Source organism: Asparagus officinalis, chromosome 6 (assembly GCF_001876935.1).
Source record: "Asparagus officinalis chromosome 6, Aspof.V1, whole genome shotgun sequence".
NCBI lineage: Eukaryota > Viridiplantae > Streptophyta > Magnoliopsida > Asparagales > Asparagaceae > Asparagus > Asparagus officinalis.
Window position 1 is genome coordinate 15384600 of NC_033799.1, and position 5694 is coordinate 15390293.

The 5694-nt window shown below is 37.0% G+C and overlaps 1 long non-coding RNA gene across 1 annotated transcript; it reads left to right on the forward strand.

Annotated features, from left to right (window-relative positions):
- On the forward strand, positions 3196-5124 carry LOC109845630. The gene is made up of 4 exons (XR_002248453.1): positions 3196-3564; positions 4348-4401; positions 4546-4667; positions 4971-5124. It is a non-coding gene; the product is annotated as an uncharacterized LOC109845630 (long non-coding RNA).

Here is a 5694-nt window from a genome sequence, read left to right on the forward strand (position 1 = left end):
CAAGACAAAAAGCTTACTGACACAGAATAAGAAATCCTCAAGGATCAGAATACTAGCGAGAATTCTTTAAAGGCTAAACTGACAGCTGAGTTTGAATAGGCTGATGCGGAAGAGCTTTCCAGAGTGGCAAAACATATCCGCAATTATAAACTGTCTTTGGCTTAGAAACATTTTTCTTGTATCAGAACTTCTTTTGTACTTTTTCAAGTTCTTTTCATGAATAAAATAAACTTTTTTTGCTCATTTGAAGTCTTATTATGATTACTCATTATTGTTTGGAATAAATAAACATAATACTCACAGGATTTTTGGTAAACCCTCAGCCATCAATAGATTTGATATGCCTTTACTGACTACCATTTGAGTCGGACTAGTATGTGAATTGTCTTAGTTCGTTTCATATATAACGTTATGCTAAAAGAATTAAACTCTTTTAGACTGTATACTACAACTTTAAATATGTAGGCTGCATGTATTAGATATAGGCTTATCTCTAATAAAGGGATTGAGATAACATCCCCCATGCATAAAAAACATAGATTCAGAGATTATTAATTTAATAATAACCACCGGCTATAATATTGAATATGTAGGCTTTATCGTTTATACGGGAACGTACTACCCAGTAGCGTGTGTTAGACGCAGACTTATCTCTAATAAGGGATCGAGATAACATCCTCCATGCATAAAAGGCATGGACTTTGGTGTTGAGAAATTGTGTATTCTCTTGGGACAAAGACGAACCGATGCTAGAGAGAAAGAGTTTTATATTCTATCTCCTGATCTTTTTTTGTTGATAGAGATGAACCCGATGCTAGAGAGGAAGAATTTTATATCTATCTCCTGGTCTCATGGGAAACTCAAAGTGGGATCTCCACTTTGAGAATCCTGAAAGGTGAAACTAAGAGTGGAATCTCCACTTTGAGAATCGAAAAGATTCGGATAACTCTAACTTTTATAGTATTGGTTACCCGGTCTGAAGATGAATTTCTCGTTCATCGAGATAAAATTTTGACTTCAACCAAAGCTGTGGATGTTTGGCTAAAGAGGAATGAATGGAAGCCTTTCTTTTATCGAAAGGGAATTCCGGTCCTGAAAATGGATCTCTTTTTTGTGGAAGGAATCGAGAGGGAATTCTGACTTTGGTCCTAACTGTAGGAAAGTTTAACTAAGTAGGAGTTGAGACAATTCTACCTTTTATAGGCTTGATTGTTCTAATTGGGTAGAGGTCTTTTATTTATCAAAAGATGATCTCGGTTTTGAAAGTGGATCTCTCGTTCATTGACGGAATCGAGAGAAGATTTTAGCATTAGTCCTAACTATTCAAAGGTTCGACCAAATGGGGATTTGAGATGATCTTAACTGTTTAAAGATTTGATCACTCGATTTGGGTGGAAGTCTTTCATTTATCAAAAGAGAATGGTTTTTTTAGTGGACCTCTCATTCATGGAAGGAACCGAGAAGGGATTTTGTCTTTGGCCCTAACTGTAGAAATGTTTGACTAAAAAACAATGAGATTGGAGGACACAAATAACAATGATAATGTCAATTTGTACAAAACACTCACTGGGGGTTTTCGGTATCAAGTGATAAGATATTGACATGAAGGGAGTTTACTGATTACCATGGATTAGTAGATTGAAAAGTCATGTCAGGACTTCAATAGTGGGAGTGTTAAAGGCTTAAACACAGTGGGAGTTTGAATGGATTTAACCATGAGGAATTTTGATAGACCCACCATCACTTAATTTGATCAGTGAGGGATTTTGTGGTGGAGGACCATGAATCATTAAGTACTTCACAATTGCATCCTGGGAGTTTCGTGAGTAAAAATTGACTATATGCAGTCGTTGAATCTCATCTCAACAAAAGAGTGTTTGGAAAGTTGCAATGAGAGGATTTTAATCATCTTGAAAATAATTAAATCGTCACAATGGGAGGTTCTTAATTATTAAGAATAAGTTATTCAAATGATTAGTTTCTATTTGGAATAATTGACAGATCTCGGGTTATCCTTAAAAATCCCCTGTATAGTATTCTCTAGGAACTTCCCATTTAAGTAGGTTATCTCGAACGTACTAGGGTATTACTTCTTCAGAAAATTCTCATTTATTAGTATCATGAGCTTGTTGCCATCTTAGGTGATCAGGCGATATGCACCGTTTGAATAGACTATCTCTATTACAAACGGTCCTTCCCATTTGGGTTGAAATTTGTCTTTCTTCTTGGAATTGAGTACCATTGGTCACCGAACAACAAGAACCAAATCTTCTTCCTTGAAACTTCATTGTCGACTTTCTTGTCAAAGGCCCTGGAAATCCTAGCTTAGTAGAACTCAATTTGTTGTTGAGCTTCTAAGCACCTTTTGTCTAACATCTCGAGTTCTTTGAGTTGTTTCTGATGTTGTTCTTCCATCATCATGCCCATTGTGAGGGGGATGCGGAGGGAAGGAATTTGGATTTCTAATAGGAGGACGGATTCACACTCATATACTAGGGAATATGGAGTTTCTCCAGTAGGCGTGCAGACGGTGGTACGTTAGGCCCAAAGAGCTTCACCAAGTTTGTCATCCTAGTCTCGCTTATTAGTTCTCACAAGCTTTGAAATTTTTTTTATGATGGTCTTGTTGAAGGCTTCAGCCAATCCATTCACGATGGGATTATATGCCGTCGACGAAACATCTTGAATTCTGAATTTTTCACAGAACACTAGTAGAAAAATGAACAAACTAGACGGAACAAACTAGACGGAATTTTTTTCCGTCTAGTTTGAGTCAAACTAGACGGAAAAAACTCCGTCTAGTTTGTTCCGTCTAGTTTGAATCAATCTAGACGGAAATTTCCGTCTAGATTGACAAACTAGACGGTTTTTTTATTTTTTTAAAATAATACTCAGCCTAGACGGAAATTCCGTCTAGGTTGACGTAACCTAGACGGAATTTCCGTCTAGGTTGCCTAAAAAATTTATGGACCTCCCCCTATTTTTTTTCATTTCCCGCTTATTTTTTTCATCCCCCGCCTCTTTATATTCCCCTCTCCATCTAAAAACCCCAAAATGGTCAAATCCCCAAATCTCTCTCTCTCTCTCTCTCTCTCTCTCTCTCATCCCCTAAAGACCTTTCCCCATTCCTCACTCGCCATTCTAATCGCCAAAAACTCGCCGACGATGAGATCTCCGATCACGGAGAAGCCCCTTTGCCGGCTCCCTCCTCATCTCCGCCTTCCTCCGAGGCGGCGACCGCTCCCTCCTATCCTCGTTCTTACCAGCGGTGACCGGACCCAACTCCGATGGCCTCACATCCACCGTCCTCCACTACGCCACATCATCGATCACCCCCAGCCGTCCCGTTCAGAGATCAACCTATCAGCATCCGCCGCCAAAATAAAAAAGGTGCCTTTTTTGCCCCTAAAAACTTCTCTTTGGTTCTGTCCTTAAAGTGGGAGAAGAGGCGGAGTAGGATAATAGAATGCTGTCCTCGAGTACATCGAGTTGAAGGAGAAGCTATTGAAGAGCTGGAGGAATTCTCCAGAAGCCGTGGTCTCAAAACATCAAGCTTTTCTTGAGGTAAGTCTTTTTTCACCCCTAATTTCCAAAAAAAATTATTCTGTGGAGTGGGCAAATTTATTAGTACTGTATTTACCCATGCTTGTGTATTGAAATGAAAATTTCCGAAAAGTCCGATTTTTTTAATGCACCCATCATGAATTTTCAATGGCATTGAAAAGAAATAGTTGGAGAACCTTAATATGATATTGCCAAGTAACAAGAGTTGGAGGTGAATGAGGAGTTCAAAAGGATAACTGAAGTGACGAGGGCATGTATGTTATTGAGATTAGCAAATGTGTGAAAATTCTAAGTTAGAGAAAGTGCTAAGAGTTTTATTATGTTATTTCATTCTTTCTTCTTTTATGTAAATATGATAATTTATATAAAAAAGGCAGAACTATAAGTAACTTAAGACGACGGAGAACTAGTTAGTTGGCATGGTGGTATTGAAGCAATATGAAAGGCGCTTGTTTGATGTTTCTTAAACATTCATGAGATAATTGGCTCAAGATTGTAAGATGTTACTTAAGCATTCATGGCACAATTAGCTAAAATTGTAGGATATTGTATTAAGCTTATTAAGAACATGGTAGTCGGATTTCGGAACTGTATCGTGGTTAATAAGTGTTTTGTATATTGTGTCTATTTATAATCACCTTGCCAAATTCTCTATTTCTCGTCTTTGGAGGATATCGAGAGTTCATTCTTTACCTTCTGTAGCAAAATTAGGGTCCTTTTTGCTTCTTTGCCATGATACTGGATTCATTATGATTTGTTAACGGATCCTCTAACTTTTGTCAGGAGTGTGATATACATGGTCGCATATATGTGAATGAGCAGGGGATTAATGCTCAGGTATTTGTCCTAACCTTTCTCACTGGGGCTGTAGTTTTACGCTTTGTATGGATACTTTGATTTTATATGACAGATAATATTTCTTGAATTATGATTAATTAGAATTCAGTTGGTTAACTTAATGGAAACAAACATCTATTGCAGCTTCAGATATTACTGAAGGAAATAGGAGATGTGCATGGAGGGAACAAGGTGTGTGAAAACAAGAAGAGTTGCTCACTTTGTGGAACAACTGCTTTCGTCACTGGAGGAAACAAAGGAATTGGGTACTAATCTCTTTCATTCTAATTTTTCTTGGTCTTGCTTTTTCTCATTTGAAAACTTCCATTTTGCACCAATTTGTATGTTTATGTAGTCATATTGGGCCTATATTTGACGTAAGAATTGCAGTTCTGTAATTTGATTAAGCATGGATAGGTAATGACATCTCATTGTGCATCAATAATGCATGCTCTTGATATAGCCTTGGGTTATATTTTGATTTCCCTATTAGTTCTTCTGCAAAGTTAATGCTTTCTAAGTGTATTTCATGGCATGGACTAATTGATGTTGAATTTTGTATAATGTAGGATCAAGGAGGAAGAAACATGATGCTTCAATAATTTGGAAAAATAAATGCAATTGGATTCTATAAATTATGCAAAGTTCATCAAGTTATGTAAACAATTGTATTCTTTATAATCTATGTAAAAAATTTATGTATCTTTCTAGTATTTTGGTGAATGTAATTTTTGAATATAATTATATTTGATATTGAAATATAATTAGATAGATTGTGTTGGATATGATTTGTTGTTGTGCAATATTATGAACATGTTATATTATATAGCGTGCAACGTAGATTTTGCAAAAAAAAAAAAAAAACTACTGTAGCAGAGCAACCTAGACGGAATTCCGTCTAGGTTGTCAAACTAGACGGAATTCTGTCTGGTTTGCCAACCTAGATGGATTTCCGTCTAGGTATCAACCTAGACGGATTTCTTACTTCCGTCTAGGTTGTTTTCCGTCTAGGTTGGCAAACTAGACGAAATTCCGTCTAGTTTGCCCCAATCTAGACGGAAATATTCTAGACGGAGCAAACTAGACGGAATTTCGTCTAGGTGAACCAATCTAGACGGGAAATGGAGCAATCTAGACGGAAATTTCCGTTTAGATTGCTCGTTTTTCTACTAGTGGAAGTTGATGAAGGCGTTACTAACAAACTGAGGGTTGTTGTCATGTACAATTCATCTTGGAACATCATACCGATAGATAACATGGTGTTTGATGAATTTAATGACATCGCTTGTCTTT